The sequence below is a fragment of the Anolis sagrei genome, chromosome 6 (genome assembly GCF_037176765.1).
Source record: "Anolis sagrei isolate rAnoSag1 chromosome 6, rAnoSag1.mat, whole genome shotgun sequence".
NCBI lineage: Eukaryota > Metazoa > Chordata > Lepidosauria > Squamata > Dactyloidae > Anolis > Anolis sagrei.
Genome location: NC_090026.1, coordinates 23738434 through 23759641, shown reverse-complemented (window position 1 = coordinate 23759641; position 21208 = coordinate 23738434).

Below are 21208 nucleotides of genomic sequence, written 5' to 3'. Positions count from 1 at the left end.
ACCCTGGACATTCCACAGATATATAAACCTCACTTACTTAGTTTCCAACAGACCTCACAACCACTGATGAAGCCTGCCATAAATGTGGGCAAAACGTCAGGAGAGAATGCTTCTGGGACATGGCCACACAGCCCAGAAAACTCACAGCAACCCAGTGATTCCAGCCATGAAAGCCTTTGACAACACATCTATCATGTTTGTTCCTGTTCTAATCCTTACCAGCATACGTGCACTTGAACATCCAGTATGCGAAAGGAATGTCCAGTTAAATTATATTACAATTAGTCATATTATTGTTGTCCAACATGCACCCTTCAATAGCTAGTATTGACACTGAATGAAAAGCTCATTCTGGTCAATGTAAGAGCTCCCAATCCAAATGGCATGCCCAGAATTGCTTCTTCCAAAATGGATTGGCAACACAGGGGAGGAGCAGAAGGTTAAAGTCCCCTTGGATTGGCTGCAGCTGCTATTTACTTTTTTTAGTTATCCATACCATTGCATAATTCTGTGGATCACAGGCTTTTCTGTTTTGACCCCAGGGTGACATTGAAAGATTATTTTATAAATTAATCGAAGGAGAATCCTACTGAGGACTGCATGAATCTTGCTTGAAATACTGGAGAGCAGATATCAGTCAGTTGGCAATACAGAGTCTGGTACATAGGAACAATTTATGTTCCTATGACAAGTCTGATCAGAAATTCCCAATGCTTTGTTGTTCACGCTACTTCTTGTTTTATCATCATTTATTTTATCACTGTTATACTGTCATTTGGCTATCAAGGTCAAGAATGTTGTTGTTAGGTTCAGTGGGTTTTTTCGGGCTATAGGGCCATGTTCTAGAGGCATTTTCTCCTGACGTTTTGCCTGCATCTATGGCAAGCATCCTCAGGAGTAGTGAGGTCAGTCATGAAAGCCTTCGACAATACAGTGTTGTTGTTGTTGTTACTGCTACTGCTGCTGCTGCTGTTGTTAAACAAACAGCTCAAGTAAACCTGGCATAATTTAAGAAAAACATTTTGGATCGTGATCACTTTTCCAAAAGGCATCCAGGGATGTATTTTTTTTCTTTTGCCAGTCTCTGATTTCCATTTTGTCAGCCAAACTGATAAATCTATGCTTCTTAAATTCAGACCAAGGGTAGCTTGTGAGGCACCGGGACTGTGGCGCAGCTGGCTGGGAGTCAGATGCATTAAGATCACTACTGACCGAAAGGTCATGAGTTTGAAGCCAGCCTGGGTCGGAGTAAGTTTCCAACCAATTTGTGTAGCTTGCTGTCAACCTTTGCAGCCTGAAAGACAGTTGCATCTGTCAAGTAGGAAATTTAAGTACCACTTATGCACTTATGCGGGGAGGCTAATTTACAAGGCCATAAAAATCTCCAGCAAGCATGTAAAGAACGAGGAAGTACTTCATCAGTGTCACAAAAGGATGGTGAAGCGACGGCTCCCCTGGTGGCCAGAATACCCTCATGAAAAGCTGGAATGTTAAATAGCCTCTGAATGACTGTCTATATATGTTGTGTGTTTGTGGCATTGAATGTTTGCCATGTATATGTACATTGTAATCCACCCTGAGTCCCCTGTGTGGCGAGAAGGGTGGAATATAAATACTGTAAATAAATAAATAAATAAATAAATCTACTTTCCACCTTTCTGTAGCCTCTTCTACACTGCCATATAAAAGCCAGATTATCTGCTTTGAACTGGATTATATGGCAGTGGGGACTCAGGGCCCTTCCGCACAGCCATATAACACAGAATATCAAGGTAGATAATCCACAATATCTGCTTTGAACTGGGTTATCTGCGTCCACACTGCCATATAACCCAGTTCAAAACAGATAATGTGGGTTTGTATACAGCTGTGTGGAAGGAGCCTCATATAATCCAGTTCAAAGCAGGTAGCATGGATTATATGGCCATGTAGAAGGGCCCTGTGTTTTGCTGTACTCTCTTGATCCTTAAAAGATTCTGAAGGCAGCTGCTGTTTCCTTTGCCTGTTGTAAGGCAGCACATACAATATCAGTAGTGTCCACTCAATTCCAGCTCAAGCTTTTTTGTATTAGTGAATACAACCCAGCACTAAAAGTGTATATTTCTCCAACTTTCCTTCACCATTCTTAAAGGCTACAGTTCCTAAAACAAAGCCTCCAACTGGACAGCCTCCAGAGGAGAAGGAAGGAAAGAAGGCTGGACAAGCATTAAGAAAGCATTGTAAAAAGGAGCCTTTTTGGGCAGGAATTCACACACCACAGTATCCCTATGGAATATAATAAAAATAATAACTTTATTTATATCTTGCCCCATCTCCCCAAGGGGACTTGGGTAGCTTATAAGGCAACAGAATGTAAAACAGTACAGATATCCAGTATGGACATTGAAAACGGTTTCTGAGACTACTCCTGCCCCACAAGCCTTGACCTCACTGCTGTGGCACCAAGTCACATCTACTCAGCAATGAGAGAAAAGAACTCTCTGCATGCTCTGAGGCATTGTCTCCTCTATTTGCAGTCACCTTGTTCAGGGCTGAATAAACACCTTTATTTACTTCAAATATTTACATCCTGGCTTTCTTTGTAAAAGTCCAAGGCAATTTACAAAGTTGAACATTGTTTATCTCTCTGTCTGTCTGCCTTCCTATCCATTGTAAAATTACATATTTGTTTATCCTCTCAGTTTATTTGCAAATGTTTACGCAGCTCTCATATTCCAAGTTTATAAAGTGGCGCATAGCCATAAAAATGGGAAAACGTGCACAATGCACAAACACGGAACCATGGCACTCACATTATTTTCACGGTTGAAGAAATACATGTCAGGTGAGACTAAATAGAAATCCTTGCTCAAATAAATGTATTTTAGACTTGAATAGAAGCTGAAGGGCTGTTGAAGCACCTCAACATTTGGACAGAACAACATAACCATTAGATCAATTGAAGTTATATAACTTTTGAGTAATCAAATTTCTGTTGATTCAATGACATTGCTCTGGACAAAATCATGCCTTCCAACTGTCCTGATCTGGTGGGGACAGTCCCAATTAGCCCTCTGTCATCCCACATTTTCAGCAGTTTTTTAAATTCCTCTTTCCCTTTTTCCTCCTCCCACTTACCCACTTTGTCCTCGGTTCATTGCAATTGCTGAAAACTGAGCTCAAAATGCAAAATAAATTTGCACTCCATTAATTCAGCAGAGGGGAAGAGGAGAAAAGGTTGAAAAAATTGTCCTTCCCAATGAGCTTGGGCAAAAGCAAACTCCTGCAGCATCTCATAGCTTACGTATTCATTGTTGAAACCTTTTGCCAACTTATTATTGCTTGTAAAATGTTGGAGGATATACAAGTCTAACAGTATAACAGGTATAGGATTGAAATAATATGAGGCCTAAATACACTGAAAACATCAGATTGTGGGCCCTTTCAGACAGTTCTATATCCCAGATCTGATCCCAGGTTTTCTGTTTATCCAGATTATCTGGCAGTGGAGACACATATAATCCAGTTTAAATCAGAAAACCTGGGATCAGACCCTGGGATATAGGGCCTGTCTGGAAGGGCCTGAAATCTTATCTTTGATGCTAAGCAGAGTAAGCTCTGCTCAATACATGGATGGGAGACTTTGGCCTCATCTGCACTGCCATATTTCTTAAGGAAGGTTGCTTAAACTTAATCAGATATTTGGCGCTGAAATGTTCAAAAAGGGGAACCATGGTGAAAATTTTGAGTTCCTGGTTGAATGCAGAGCCCTTCTTGAATCAATCCAAAATAGTCTCTTAGTTGTCTCTGATCCATATTCAGGACAGAATTCAATTCAGGGAGGTTGTAGTTGGGGAGGAGGTTTTCTAGGCTTGATTTCCAGTGTTGATGGTTGCTCATTTCCACATGGCACAATACTGGAAGACGGTTGTTTTGAAGAGTAGCAATTCATTTGAAGTATCTTAATTAGGCACAACCTACTTTTGATTTTAGTGATGGGAGACCAGATTCGGTGCACAGGAGTGCTGCTGGAGTTCCAGCTGGAAGAGAAAAAAAGTTTTTGTAGAAACTTGTCACTGCTATATAAAATCCAGATTATCTGCTTTGAACTGGATTTTATGGCAGTGTAGACTCATATAATCCAGTTCAAAGCAGATAATCTGGATTTTACATGGCAGTGCAGATGGGGCCTTCCAAAGAACACCAGGCCCTACATACATTTCTGAAGAAGGCAATGGCAAACTACCTTGTTTTTCTCAGTTCTTGTGGGTTTTTTCGGGCTATATGGCCATGTTCTAGAGGCATTTCTCCTGACGTTTCGCCTGCATCTATGGCAAGCATCCTCAGAGGTGAGGTCACCTCTGAGGATGCTTGCCATAGATGCAGGTGAAACGTCAGGAGAAATGCCTCTAGAACATGGCCATATAGCCCGAAAAAACCCACAAGAACTGAGTGATTCCAGCCATGAAAGCCTTCGACAATACCTTGTTTTTATTGATGCTAGTATACTGTTGATTGTTTTAATTAGTTATAACTGTGATAGTATATGGTAATTTGTGTATTGTATATTGTATTGTATTTTGTAACTGTTAGGCATCGAATTGTGCCTTTTGTAAGCCGCCCTGAGTGTCCCCCCCCCCCCTTGGGGTAGAAGCACCCCAAATAAATAAAATAAATACGAATACTCCTTGCCTGAAAAAAACATAATGGGAGCCCACATGGTGCAATGGTTTGAGTGCTGGATTATGACTCTATAGACCAGGGTTCAAATCCCCATTCATTCATGATAACCCATTGAGAGCTAGTCGTGCTTTTTCAACCATAGAAGAAAGTGATGGCAAACCCCTTTCTGAACCAATGTTGTCAAGCAAACTCTGTGATAGGTTCACTTTAGAGTAGTTCCCTGAATAATATTGCATAACCAATAATAGCGAGTGATGCTGGGACTTGCAGTCCAACAATATTTGGAGTTGGAATATGTTTTCCACCTGTCATAATGACAGTAACGATCCATCAAAACTTGTGATCTACCCTTCACAATTTTGTATTCACAACCATCTCTGACTACCACTGGACTCCATGAAGAATTTGAACCCAGCCCGCCCAACTGCAGCCCTTCTGAAGCATCTCCTTCATCAAGTCACATCGGCCAGGCTTGATGTCTTAGTGAGCTGGAACAACCTAAGTCAGGTTACTTGAAACCTCCATTGCTGTAGGAACAGGCCAAAGGAGACGACAAGATGATTGGGGGGGGGGGGGGTAGTGAGAAGAGGCACTGCCAAGAGCTCACTTTCTAGGTCACTGCTAGTGCGTGCACGGAGTGCCTATGTTCCAGTTTCGCAGGTAGATAGGATCACGTTGCCAAGGGAGATGGACTGGGCTGGAGAACAAAGGCAGGCAGTGAAGGGAGACCAAGGGGCCTCGGCCGCCTCACCTGGGGGAGATCAAGTATCCTGCCGCTACCTTGTTCCCCTCCCCACAAGTGCCCACTCTACAGGGATGCTCCACCTGGAGTCCACGCAAGAGAATTGCAAAGAATGTTACTTTGTTTTTTAGAATGATGTCTCCTCTGAGTACGTGTAAGATGTCTTTTCCTTCATAGCAATAGTACATACCCTCCAATTGTCCTGATTTGGCAGAAACAGCCCCGATTAATCCTCTTTTGTCGCACCTGTTCAGCTTCTTTTGAAATGTCCCAGTTTCTCCCTCCCCCTCACTTTCTGCATTTGTTCTCAGCTTACCTTCAGCCGCTACAAAGTGGAAAAGTAGTTTGCAGTCAGTTAACTCAGAAGTGGGAGAATAGAATGGAATCATTTGGGTGGATGCCATTGTCTCTCTGAAGAAAACCAAAGTGCTCTTCCAGCAGTCACCAGCCAATCCCTCTGCAATGCCAGAAATACAGCTTAATTGTGAAACATTAGAAAACGTTGACCATTTTTACTACCTGAGCAGCCACTTCTTCACAAAAGTCAACATTGACACTGAAATACAACACTGGCTGAGCTCTGCGAGTGCAGCATTTTCCCGAATGAAGCAGATAGTGTTTGGGAACCGGGACATCCATAGGGAGATCAAGTTGCTTGCTTATAAAACTAGTGTCCTCCCATCCCTGCTATATGCCTGGGATTGTTTACAGATGTCACATTCAGCTCCTGGAACAATTCCATCAATTTTGCCTTCAAAAAATCTTGCAACTCTCTTGGGAAGACAGGCAAACAACTGTCAGCATGACTGGAAGAAGCAAAGACCACCAGCACTCAAGAATGGGAAACATAATGTTGGTGGACAGGAAAAGAGATTTAAAGATGGGTTTAAAGCCAACTTTAAAATGGTGGCATTGGCACTAAGAACTGGGAAGCCCTGGCCTTTGAGTGCTCTAACTGGAGGTCTTCTGTGACCAGCAATGCTGAAGAATTCAAAGAGGCATGAATGGAGGGTGAAAGGGAAAAAACATGCCAAGAGAAAGGCATGTCAAGCCAAAGCGGACCGGGACTGCCTTTCATCTGGAAACTGATGTCCTCACTGTGGGAGAACATGTGGATCAAGAATAGGGCTTCACAGCCACCTACGGACCCACTACCAAGACACTACACTTGGTGGACCATCATCCTTGGGCTACGAGGGACCACCTAAGTAAGTATTGCAGTCTCTTTCCCATGCTACAGATACCTTTATAATTTTTCATGTTGCAATAGATTAGCACAGCTTGTTGTTGTGTGCCTTTGAGTATTTTCCTATTTATGGCAATCCTAAAATGAACCTATCATGGAGATTTCTGGGGCTAAGGGTAATTGAACCCTTATCTTCAGAATTGTAGCTCAACACTTGAGCCATTATACCACAACAACTCTCTCAAAAACATGTTGTTACATGCCTTCAAGTCCTTGCAACCCTAAGACAAATCTATCATGGTTCTTCTAGGGCTAAAACTCACCCAATGTGGGGAGAAAATCAAACCCTGGACTCCAAAGTCACAATTCAATGCTCAAATATATTATATCATGCAACACAGCTATGTCTTTGAAAAAACAGTTACTGAATTCTGTGTCACTGGCTATGCTGGCTAGGACCTTTGTTTAGAGGTGATTATAACAGTAGATAAAGAACAAAATTATAACAGTAACTAAAGAACAAAACTCAAACACAGGGGAACTCCAGAGAAGAAACAACCGGAAACAGCAAATCACCTCTTAACAAAGAATTCCCCCAGGCAGTAACAAGCCACTCCTAAAAACTGTCAGGCCATCAAATGCTAATAAAGGTGGCCAATTGAAACATTCACACCTACTTCCAACAGACAAGAGTTCTTTCTCCCACCCTGGACTTTCCACAAAGATATAAACCCAAATTTCCTAGTTTCCAACACACCTCACAACCTCGGAGGATGCCTGCCATAGATGCAGATGAAATGTCAGGAGAGAATGCTTCTGGAACATGGCCATACAGCCCGAAAAACCTACAACAACCCAGTAATTCCTCCCAGGAATGCCTTCAACAATACAATGAAATATAAGTTGCTTCTGAGCCAACTGGTGATCTCTCAAACTGAGTTTTTGTAGATAATTCAGATTATTTATTTATTTATTTATTTATTTATTTTTTGCATTTATTGACCGCCCCTCTCAGCCCGAGGGCGACTCGGGGCGGTGAACAGCAACAAAAAAGAACAGTGTACAATAAATCACAACAATACAGACCAGACAATACAAACATAACATATACTTATACTAAAAATCCGCTTCGTCAAGTTCTGGGGTCATAGCCAGATTATATTTGGATTACATTATAGATTATATTTGGAACACAACTTTTGGCAGGGCTGATCATCTCCTGTCTGTGCTTCAGTATTTATTTTCCTGTCTTATCTTTCTTTCTACCCTGAACATATGTCCTTTTCTTTGTCACCTATTCAGACACTTAAATCTTCTCACAAACCTTTAAAAAAAAAGACAAGCAAATTGATAGCAGGTATGAATCCAGAGATAATGAAGTGAAGTCCACAAACCTTCATGTCACAATAAAGAGTCGTCTTGAAGCTTGAAAAAGCTTTCATTTTAATCTACAACACAAAGAATTTCTAACAGGATATCACATTAGTAGTCTAAAGTGGAGACACCCACTTTGCTATCACCTGATTTGCTCCTGTAGAATTCTGGGAAATGTAGTTTAGGGAAGCTGAGGACCTCTCCAGATGAGAACTACAAAGGCCCCTCCTTAAACTATATTTCCCAGAATTCTGCAGGAGCAAATCGGGCAATAACAAAACGGGCACCTCTGCTTTAAAACACTTTGATCTTTCACGACATGCAATTGTAGCACTTTAACTGCCCATGTCCCCATCTTTTGGGATTCTTGATGTTGAGTGATTTCAGTAACCACTAAAACTGTGGGTCTGGAGCCCGGTGCGCTGCACTACACCAAAGGCCAAAGTAGGACACAAACCTGATTGAAGCCAAAAGAACAGAGGTTTATTCTTTCAAGATCAAAAGGATATCAGAATAGAGTCTGCCCTCCCAAAGATCTAATATGCCCTACTGGGAAATGCAGAGTATTTTTATTCATTTTGACAACCATTTGAAATGCTCTGCATCCGCCCAATTGGCTGAGAAACCAAACAGCTCCTGTTCGCTGGGGATTCCCTCTGATGTCACCATGGTGGGAAAACTAACCAGCTGTCATGCATTGGTTTGAAGTTTTAAGGCATTCATTATTCAGCCCAAGAGAGGTGCAAATCCCAGAAATGTGGGGAGTAATGTGTAAGGGAATTGATTGACTTAACAATCCAGTTTTGGTACATACAAGGGGCCTGTCCAGACAGTACCTTTATCCCAGGAGCTTCCGCAGCAAACAGGAGGGTGGCCAGATACCATTCCCTGTAAACGAAGAAGCAACCACTACAAATGGCAAAAAACACGAGATTTTCAGGTGCAGGAATATCCTGGTTTTGAGCCAAAAATCTACATCTTTGAGTGTCTTTATCTTCCTGCACTTGGAAATCACAGGATTTTTTAATCTAGATTTGTTTCTGGGTTTTAGATGTTTGTTTCTGATTGGTTGGGTCAGGGGATGACTAATCCCGAAAGTTAACTGTGTTTCCAGTAATCATATTCCCTGAATCTACAATTTGGTGATGGATCTGTGCATTGTATGTTTTTACCCTGTTTCCCCCTCCGCTCCCTCACCCACATTGTGCTTCAGTAGTTATATTTATATTTTTAATGTACTAAACATACCAAGTTTATATGAAAATGTGATTTCTATTTCCTGAGCTGGTCTATGACCGAAATAAATGATTTGATTGATTTGATTGGTTGGTTCCTTTAAAAAAAGGTGACAGTTGAGTAGAAGGAGTGGGGCAGTGGGTTAAACCCCTGTGCAGGCAGGACTGAAGACCGACAGGTCGCAGGTTCGAATCCGGGGAGAGGCGGATGTGCTCCCTCTATCAGCTCCGGCTCCTGAAGCGGGGACATGAGAGAAGCCTCCCACAAGGATGATAAAAACATCAAAATCATCCGGGCATCCCCTGGGCAATGTCCTTGCAGACGGCCAATTCTCTCACACCAGAAGCGACTTCTGACACGACCAAAAAAAAAAAAAAAGTTGAGTAGAACGTGAAAACTTTTTGTGTGCCAGAAACTTCATGAAACATGTGGAGGGCACGTTTTCTTTGGCCAGGACAAAGTTGTGCACCCCTAGTCAACGCTATACATTTTTTCACAATAAGAGCAATCAGGGACAGACAGGCATAACCCAGGAACAACATCCTGTCTGCACAGATGACCCTGCAGCTTATATAACGCAGGAACAGAACTTATACAATGATTCGCATCTTCACATAATTGCACCTTAAGTTTAAAAAACAAACGCTGAAATTTCCAGTGGAAGTCTTGCAGTGGCCATCTTGGGAGCCTCAAAATCTCGCAACGAAGCAGCAAATGTGGATGATGGAGGCAGAAATCCCGGGTCTGTATGTGGACCTCTTCTGAAGTCCCGGGATTTTTTTTGCCCCTGATTAAATTCAGCAATTTTATGCTGTCTGGAAGCACCCAAAGTAATGGGTACAGTAAAAACAATGAGAAATCAGTACAATGGGTGAAACCTCTCTTGCGACTTGTGCACTGATTCCCATCCGTGGATATCAACACAACCCAGAAAAAACTTCTCAATGATAGTAGGAAATATATCAATGGATTTATCAAAGGGAAGAGTTTCAGTCAATAGTATTTGTGAGGATCTTGTCTGTGGGCATCGGTTTCCAGGTGGAAGGTGGTCTCGGTCAGGGTTGGCTTGACTTGCCTTCTTCTTGACACGTTTCTCCCATTCACCCCCCATTCGTGCTTCTTTAAATTCCACAGCACTGCTGGTCAAAGCTGAACTCCAGTTAGAACACTCAAGGGCCAGGGTTTCCCAGTTCTCAGTATTTATGCCGCAGTCTTCAAAGTTAGCTTTCTGTTTTTGAGTTGGAGGTATAGTAACTGCTTTGGGAGACAGTGATATCCAAGTACAGATGGATAGATGCATTCAAAGAAGCCCTGAGCCTGCAAGCTTTGAGCAGGTCTGTTGATGATAAGGTGATTTGGAGTTCTCTCATTTAGAAAGTCACCATAAGTCAGAGTTGACTTGACAGCAATGAGAAACAACAACACCATGGCAGAAAAGAACAGGGTAGCAATGAAGCAGCAAAAATGCTAATTCCAATGCTAAGCTGCAACATACCCAAAGGAAAACACAGAATCCTTTTCTCTGTACATTTCATTTCATGCTGGCATTTCACAAGAGCCTCCCTTGAGCCAAAAACAGTGCTAGCATGCCTCCTCGTGGTAATATTGAATTTTGTCTTACCAAACATATTGACTCGGCTAGCAGCAAAGATCTGTGAGCTATGTATTCTGACATCATTCTTATTTATTAAAACCAGTACAGGATGTATTGGTTTGAATCAGGACCACAGCCTTAAAGGAGAGACCGTAATACTTCCTCTGCCCCTACTGTTAACTACATACAAGGAAACTACAAACATAATGATATCTGTTTCCCCTGCTCTTATGTGGAGAAAGATCCGGAGACCAACTCTTGATGCATAATCAAACGTAGGAAATAATGCACATGCACCCAAATTTAAAACATATTCAGTCTATTTAGATTTATTACACAACCTACAGCAATTATCTGGTTCTTATAAAAAAAGTCCCACTGAGTTTAAGCTTTTTATTCCTAAATAAATCATAAAAGTTTGCATTGTCCCGCACTGTATTGTATGTCTTAGTGCCCTATTTTTGTCCAGTTCTGGGACTCAAGGAGGCTTTAAAAATATAGATAAAAGCATATAGAAAGTTAAATGTAAAATACCATTGAACTGTCAACAGAATCTTATTTCAGGAGAAAAATGGGATAAAAATAAAGCAAATAAATATATAAACACATTTAAAAGCAAAGGATAAAGATAGGACAGCTTACCTGTCCAAACGTATCTCCCTCTATGAACCATCTTGGAGATTAAGTTTGTCCAGGGAGGCCCTACTCTCGGTCCCACCTCCTTCGCAGGCACGATTGGTGGGGATGGGTTCAAAATGCTCTTTGATTATAGGTGAACTATAAATCACAGCAACCACAATTCCCAAATGACAAAGACAATCCTCCCTCCAACCCCACCAGTATTCAAATTCGGGCATATTGGATATTTGCATATCAAATATTTACATTACAATTCATAACAGTAGCAAAATTACAGTTATGAAGTAACAACAAAAATAATTTAACAGTTGGGAGTCTCCACAACATGAGAAACTGTATCAAGGGGTTGCGGTATTAGGAAGGTTGAGGAACGGTTATTTAGGGAATCTTTACTCTAGATTACAAATCCATAAACAGGGTACAAGTCACTGTTATTACAATGGGACCTGTTTGAAAAACTAGTTGAGCCTGAGACCCACATAAAACCAGAATTAGCAGCCTTGCTTATTTGAAAAGATGTAACATTGGAAAAGGGGCAAACTTTTTTTTGTCCTGCTGTAGAGACCAGGACATAGAGTAATTGATTTAAATGGCAGAAAAAGAGATTCCACCTAAATATAAGGAAAAACTTTCTGATGGTCAGAGTTATTGACAGTGGATTATGCTGCCTTGGAGTGGGATGGAGTCTCCTTCTTTTGAAGCAGAGGCTGGTCATCTGTTGGGAGTGCTTTGATTGTGTATTCCTGTCTGTCAGAATGGGTTGGACTGGATGACCCCTGGGGTTCTTCCAGCTCTATGATTCAGGACATTGTCCATTTATATCTTAGAAGATATTTTCCCTCCTTGCTTCATCTTCTTTGTTTCTTTTCTTTTCTCAGGCAGGGCACTTGCCTTGCCTTTCCAAGAATGAAAACAAAAGATCAAGGCGACACATCAAAGTGGAGGAAAAAATAGATTTGTTTTTCACACCCTTTCATGTCTCACCAAATCTACCTCCCCACCCCCAATACATATACTACCCAACACATGCAAGACACATATATAGAGAAACCATGTGCTCTCCCTAGTTAAACACACTGCAACCCAAGTGAAAACAGGTGCACGGATGCTAACAGCATGTGGCCCTTGTGTGAAAGGGACGTGCAGTTCCAGGAGGTGGCGTAGGACAGCAGTAAAACCGGCCGCTCCCTGGTTCACTGGATGAGACGTTTACACCCAAACTAAATATTAGCCCACAGGCATCACACAGTGCTCTGGAGTTTAGCCTGGATGCGGGCCCAGGTCTACAGACAGAAAAGGAGACTTGCAGAGACAGAACATAACAAGGCTGAGGGGGTCTTCTCATGTGGGTCTCACTTCACCAGGAGGCGGAAGTAGGAAACAGCATCAGGCGAGAAAGGGCCAAGGACATGTCTATTTGTAGCTCTTGCCTGGCAATCTCAGACTATTTCCGGCCTCTGTTAATTTTAATTGACTATGTATAACCAAACCTAACCACTCAGGCTGAATAGGAACAGATATTTTTAAGTAGAAGTAGCATTCGTTAGTTGCAGGGTTTTTTTTCCTTTTTTAAGGTTAGGCGTCCGAAATCTTCTAGCCAGATGCTGGCTGGGGGATGCTGTGAGTTCCAGTCCAAATTTTTGGAAAATGTGAAGCTCCATAACCATCTGGGAAATGGGATTCATAATCTTTTTGGAAAGACACTGGTCACTGGAAAGACCCGACCTTGTTAGAAGTCACAACTTTTTTGAAAAATGATGCTCACCAGCTCCATGCAAGGCGACTAGGTCTCTGAGCTATTCAACTGATGTACCTAGGTATGTCTTTGAACTGCACATATATATATTCAGCAGAGTTTCAGAACTGTTCCTTGGTTACCCCAAAACATCTACTCTCCCTTATAAATATATTTGCCTTTGAATCATGCTCTCAAGAGACAAAATAAACAGTCTTCTTTCAAGTATCAGAGTTGGTATACTCACAAAATTTCATATATACAGAATGCTGCCACTTCGCTGATGAATCCAGTTACAATAGGATTTTAAGTAATTTCTATGTGTAGGAAGCACAGGGCATCTTCTTTAGAATTAATAGTCCATAGTCCAATGGAGCCTAATGGCTTCTCGTAGTATAGTGTTCCTATATTGAAGTCTAAAGTGTACTCTGCAGCTCATGTAAACACACACTTCTCTAGATGGCTTTTGCTCTATTACCAAACTAGCCATCCCCTGCCATGTATTGCTGTGGCTCAGTCTGTGAATATGTGTTTTGTGTGTATATGTGTGTGTGTATGTATTTGTGTATATGTGGTTTTGTGCATGCATTGTAATGTATTTTTTAATTTTTGGCTTTTTAAGTCTCTTAAGTGTTTTTCAGTGTTTTATGAGTGATGGTCACTTGTTGGCCTGATAGGTGTATTGTGTCCGAATTTTGTGTCAATTCGCCCAGTGGTTTTAGAGTTCTGTTAATCCCACAAACAAACATTACCTTGTATTGTCGAAGGCTTTCATGGCTGGAATCACTCAGTTCTTGTGGGTTTTTTCAGGCTATATGGCCATGTTCTAGAGGCATTTCTCCAGAGGTGACCTCACCTCTGAGGATGCTTGCCATAGATGCAGGCGAAACGTCAGGAGAAATGCCTCTAGAAGATGGCCATATAGCCCGAAAAAACCCACAAGAACTGAAACATTACCTTTTTATTTATATAGATTTTATTTATCGTGTCAGGCAACCGAACAGTTGTGTTACATTTTTGACAGAACAAACAAACAAACATACAAAAGACACAGAGTTTGCAAGCTTGGTAGTTGATTAGATGTCCTTTGACCAGCACTTGGAGTGCTTCTGGTGTTGCCGCATGTAGCAGGGCTCAGGTTGCATTGTAGCAGGTGGTCTGTAGTTTGCTCTTCTCCACATTCGCATGTTGTGGATTTCACTTTGTAGCCCCATTTCTGAAGGTTGGCTCTGCATCTTGTGGTGCCAGAGCACAGTCTGTTCAGCGCCTTCCAAGTCGCCCAGTTTTCTGTGTGCCCGGGGAGGGGGGGGGAGTCTCTCATTGGATATCAGCCATTGATTGAGGTTCTGGGTTTGAGCCTGCCACTTTTGGACTCTCGCTTGCTGAGGTGTTCCAGCGAGTGTCTCTGTAGATCTTAGAAGACTATTTCTTGATTTAAGTCGACTTAAAATTTATTTAGATTATCACACTAGAGAAAAAAATCCACTTAAAATCCGGTTTTTGCCTCCTGCAGAATTCTGGGGTTTGTAGTTTAGTGAGGAGGCTTTAACAAACTGTGCCCTCCCAGGGGTATCTCTGCAGTTAATTGGTCCTTCACTCTCCCTCCCAACTAATCCTAGCAAGGATCTTAGCCTGTCCTTTTTTCAGCCAATCAGGGGAGGGAGCGGGAAGTCTGAACAGCTGTCAGAACTGTTTAAGATATCTTGTATTTCTATGAATGTTTATGCTTTTGCATTTTGAAGGAAATTGCTGTGCTTGCATCCTTTTTGACCGAATCTTAATAAACCTCTGTGTCTTGTTTTCAACCTGCTGAGTTAGTTTCTCTCTCTTGTATATTTGTATATTTTAAATTATGTGTGCGTATGTTTAACGTAAGCCTCTTTGTGTCTCCTTTGGGAGAAATAAAGTGGAATATAAATAAACATCATCATCATCATCATCTGGCCTATCTGATTTAGCATATGCTCGCCAGGCATGGACTCTCTAACTGCAGTCCTAACTAAATCACTACAAAATTGCAATTACACCCAAATGATACAATAACAGGTTCATACTACAGTTATAGCCATGGTTCTGTCCCACTGAATTCTGGGATTTGTAGATTTGTGAAGCATTGCTTATCAGAGCACTCTAAAGATGTAGTTCAACAGAGCCAACTACAGATCCCAGCAATTTGTAGGATAGAGCCATGGTATCAAACTTTTTCATTGTGCACTTTGGACTTAATCTTGTTCACTATAATTTGGACACACTTCATTTTTCAATTTTCTTCTTGTCTTAACAATTGGGAACTGGACACAATTCTTCAGATGTGCCATGACTAGTATAAAACCCAGAATGAAGGTTTTACATGGCATTATGCTTTTGCTTAAAAAGTTTGCATTAGGGGTTTTTTATCAGTTGCGTCATATGTATGGCTCACATTCAGGCTGCGATCAAATAAGATAGCTAAAATAATTTAATTTGCACAGTTGGCAAGTCAGGTCTCATTTTCAGCTTTTGAGAGCCTTTTGGATCTTATTCCCATCTTCCATAATATTAGTTCCACTCTTAGATTCCTGTTTTCTTCTCATCTGATAAACATCTCTTCTACACCATCATTTGAGTCATTCATTAAAGAAACAGCAAAACAAAACAGTGCAAGATCTACAACAAAGCTCTGTAACTGTGCACTCCAAAATGACCCAGACCCAGGAATGTCCTCATTTTTAACATGGTTGTTTCAGAAGCATGCAAGCCTTCCTGCCATCTGAAGCAACCTGCCACCCATAATATGAATTGAGGAGCTGTGGTTCTGCCTACATTTCTGCTACAATCCTTCTGGGCATGGACCTGGCCCTGCTAATTTATATGAGGACAAACTATTTCTATACTTTGTACTGAGTTTGAAGCAATACATGTGATCTCAGTACAAAGAAGAAAAATGGAAGGAAGAAGTAGAAACTGAGATGTTTGAACAGCAGCTGAAAAAGTGGGACAACAGAAGATTAATTGGGGCATTTGTAGGCATATTTACCATTCCCGGACTACAAGTAATCCTTTAGATGCATTATTCTACTTTTTATTTATTATTTATTTAAAACATTTATATTCTGCTCTTCTCACCCCGAAGGGGACTCAGGGTGGAGCACAGCATATATACGGCAAACATTCAATGCCGAGACAAGAATTCATATACGCATACATAAACATTAAAAACATTTATCTCAATATTAAAATACACCATTTAAAACCGTCTTGGTCATCTGTGTCAAATCTAATATTCCCATGTTGAACGTAATTCCCCTTCCAGGAGAAGTCCAAAACAAAATGGGACTCAAGTAGTTCTAACTTGTATAAACATTTAATTGTTTTCCCATACCTTCCCCTTCCTTATTCTCTTTGAGATTGCAGTGGTAGTGGGGAAATGTTACAGTTGCTGTGCAGAGAGGGCAAGTTGGGGCACAGCCAGAAATGAGAAAAGGAAGGCAAAGGCCTCTTTCCCCCGCCAGAGGAAAGCTGGAAGAGACCATTCAGAAAGTGCTCTTTGGCAAAGGAAGAAACAGACTGTGTGGAGATGGGCTTTGGGCCTTTGCACTTTTTCTTGCCAGAGGGTTATAACTTTATTTTGCTTTCCTTTCCCTTTTCAAAGTGGACTCCCCTCCAACATCCCTATAAAACCTAGACAGATCAGATCCTGGAAAGCAAGAACTGGGAGATGGAGAACTGGGATCCAAGTTAGACGTGACACCATTCATGCAGCGTGCCATTTTTTTTTTTAAAGGAAAGGAAAGACTACATTGCGGGTGCAAAGGGACCCCATTTAGACTTGGGTAGAAGGGTCATTTAACCGAGGGGTCCTCAAACGTTTTAAACCGGGGGCCAGTTTACTGTCCCTCAGACCGATGGAGGGCCGGACTATAGTTTTTTTAAAAAAATCAATAAAAAATTCCTATGCACATTGCACATATCTTATTTTGCTGTGTGGAAGGGCCCTTAGAGGGGGTTCTTTCTAGCCCTCTTTAGGCAGTAATTCCAGGAGCAGAGAATGGGAAATCTTCCTATTTCTAGTCTGAACAAAATCTGGCTATCAGTATTTAAAAAACTCTAAAATTATAACTGTAAATAAAGAACAACACTCAAACACAGGGGAACTCCAGACAAGAAACAATCAGGGCCAGCTAATCACCTCTCAATAAAGCATCCTCCCTAAAAACTGTCAGGCTATGAAATGGCAATCAAGGTGGCCAATTGAAACATTCATACCTACCTCCAACAGACAAGAGTTCTTTCTCCCACCGTGGATCTTCCACAATTTTCCTGGTTAAAGGTTTTCCTCTGACATGAAGTCCAGTTGTGTCTGACTCTGGGGTGTGGTGCTCATCTGCATTTCTAAGTCAAAGAGCCGGCGTTGTCCGTAGACACCTCCAAGGTCATGTGGCCGGCATGACTGTGTGGAGCGCCGGGGCAGCCTCCCTTGGCTGGCTCACGCTGTCCATCGGGCCTGACGGATAGCATGAGCCTGCCAAGGGAGGAGCAGCCCCGTGCAGCCTACTTGTGTGTAAAGCACTTCACGAGGTGCTTTACACGCAAGTAGGCCATGCAGAGCAGCCTCCCTTGGCTGGCTCACACTGTCCATCAGGGCTGACGGATAGCGTGAGCCAGCCAATGGAGGGGCACTGGGGGGGGGTGCTCCTCCTCCGCGGGCCGGATAAGGGCCCTTGGCAGGCCAGAAGTGTCCCGCAGGCCGTAGTTTGGGGACCCCTGATTTAACCCTTTTCAATCTGCTCCTGTGGTCCTAATAAGAATTGAATTTACACTGTGAGAAAGCTCAATTGATGGGCTGTTTGTTCTGTTCACATCAGACCCCCTCCCCCAACTAATTCAAGTTGACATGCATGGTAGACTTCTGCATGGAATTAGTTTCTTCCATTTCCTCAGTTTCTTTCTGTACCTTCAGAAGCCCATAATGGTAAGGGCCCTCCTGGTATGAAAACCTGCCCAAAACAAAAGCAACAGGAACCGATCTTGGCTCCTCCTCTGCTTTTTGGCATCACAATTCAATTCATCACAAAAAGAAAACACTCATTCCCTGAAAACTACTTTCCTCTTTCAGGAAATCATCGCTCTTCCTTACCTGGAAATGGAAAGCCTCCTTAAAATGCCTTGGAAAGAGTGTGTGTACAGCTGCTGGCGCAGTGCAGCCCAAGAGAGAAAGCATACGCCTGTATGCAGCCAAGTGCCTCTCCTCTAGAGTAAGAAACAGAGAACTTGTCTCCTTGACTTGGAAAGAGTACGTGTAGCATGAAGGCCCGGGACAGAAAGCATGGGTGTCTGCCTGCAGCTGAGTACATCTCCTCTAGAGTAGAAATAGGTAAGAAATCTCCTTAAAGCATGTGCCTGTCTGCACCTGAGCACCTCTCCTCTAGAGTAGAAACAGCTTAAATGACTAAAATGATTGGAAAGGGAGCCTGGGAAGCCCCCACCCCATAATGGGCCCACAGATAATGGATCTTTCGGCACCCCAGAGTGAAAACACATATATCTGCTCTCCCAATTTCGGGACGCTCCCAAAAAATGGATTGGGGCCCCCACCGAAAGCCAGGACATGAAACGTGTCAAAGTTTACCTGGATTGCACAAGCCTAATGCATGGTTTCCTCACTGCACACACTTTATCCTCACAAAAAGGGCTACCAAGTAAAATATAATGGATAGGGGCCTTTCCTTGTGTAGAATTTCAGCAGGTGTTCCTCACCACACTCCAGAAATTCCCTCTGTTACACAACTATTAAAAATGAATAAATCTTGTACCTTGTTTCACTTAACAAACCTACTCACAACACCACACAAAGTAATCCAGCCTGAGAGAGCAGGGTACTGGTGTGATGACTAAGGACTCATTCACACAAGAGAATTAATTAATTCCATTTGAACTGCCATGTTTCCATTCTAGGCAATCTCGTGGTTTGTAGTTTGGTGAAGCAATGGCATTGTGTGGCTGGGAATTCTTGATACACCTATGTTGTCAAATCCCAGGAACCCTTATGACAGTGTCATGGCACTTAAAGGGGTAACATCATTATAAATTTCTAGTGTGAATGAGCTATCAATGGGGACTTGAACCTGGATTTTCCATATATGAGGGCCCTTCCACACAGCTGAATAAAATCCCACATGATCTGCTTTGAACTGGGATATATGGCAGTGTGGATTCAGATATTCCAGTTCAAAGCAGATATTGTGGGATTTTCTGCCTTGGTATTCTAGGATATAGGGCTGTGTGGAAGGATCCTGGGTCTATTGACTACCCCTGTTGGGTTTGTTTGTTTGTTTGTTTGTTTGGGTCAGAAACAACTTGAGAAACTGCACGTCACTTCTGGTGTGAGAAAATTGATGTTTTTACCATCCTGTGAGAGGTTTCTCTCATGTCCCTGCATGAGAAGCTAGAACTCGACAAATGGGAGCTTACCCTGCTCCTTGGATTCGAAACACCAACCTGTTAGTCAACCAGTCCTGCTGGCACAAGGGTTTAACCCATTGCATCACCGGGAGCTCCATACCCCTGTTGGTATCAATGCGAGATTTCTTCACCTGCTGAGAGCAAACAAAGGCAGGATGTGGTCTAGCTCAAAATCTCAGCAAGGACCAAAGGGTTACAACTCTTCCCCAGACGCTGCTGGGGCCCTGATCCAGCAGTTAATCCCCCACCACCACCACCACCACCACCACAAAAAAAAAAAAAACAAGACACAAAGTTAGTAATTTCATAGACTATGATGTCTAATTTTCCCCTGTGAAACATATGACAGGGATGATGAGAAAGTATATTGTATACGATTCCGGTCCAGCTTACCTGTCCGAATATATCTCCCTCTATGTCCCACCTCATAGCTTAAAATCATCTGGGGAGGCCCTACTTTTGGTCCCGCCAGCCTCACAAGTGCGCTTGGAGGGGACGAGAGACAGGGCCTTCTCGGTGGTGGCCCCACGCCTGTGGAACTCGCTCTCCAGGAAGATCAGGTCGGCTTCTTCTCTCCTTTCTTTTAAGAAGGTTAAATCATGGCTCTGGGACCAGACCTTTGGACAGCAAGTATGACAGCACCTTGGATGTTGAATTGGACTGAAATTGGCTATATGGTTGATGACAATGTTTTTAATGTGTTTTTAACTTAATGTTTTATTTACTGTTCTAAACTTTGCTATTTGTGTTTATTATATTAATGCTCTGAATTGTAAACTGCCCTGAGTTTGTAAACTGCCCTGAGTCCTGTCCCCACCCCCCACCCCCACCCTCGGAGTTGAGAAGGGCGGGATAGAAATATTGGAAATAAATAGTTAAAATATTCAAGGTAGATCTGTATAGAGTAGAACAGAATCATTGAAACCTGACAATGTGTAGGATGGACAGTATCATTGCAGAATGGGTTGGCAGCATTCCATGGAGGCAGGCATGTAGCCAGGGGGGGGGGGGGGGCTCGGGGGGCTTCAGCCCCCCCCCCCCCCCCAAATTCTCATGGTGGTCCGCGAGAAGGCCTTACTGGTACATTATTTAAACTGTTATGTTTATTCATATCATGATCTGATCACCATGCTCAATATATCCCATATGCATGGGGGTATTGGGGTAACGATACAAAAGGTTTGCTAGGGCAGACCCTCTTTCACTCAGACTCAGCCCCCCCCCCCCCCCGAAACAAAATCCTGGCTACGGGCCTGCATGAAGGATTCAAGGAACCTCACAAGACACCCTTGCATTCCATTCAACATTTCATAGATGAAAATTGGGACACCTATGGCCAGGTAACATTAGGGTATAGTCAAAATAACCAACATTATGAATGACGAAAAGGCTAGGAAAGGGTGCAACAGTTTGCCTTTGCCCAAGACCTTCCTCTTCTTTTCCTTTTGTCGACTTAATTCTGTACAAACTCTGCTTGCAGTGATGGAGGTAAGCTGAGGACAAAGGAGGAAAGTGGACGGAGGAGAGAGAAAAAAGCAGCCAAGGAGTAAAAAATGGGGTGCAAGTGATTACTCAGGACAGTTGGCAAGCATGTATTTT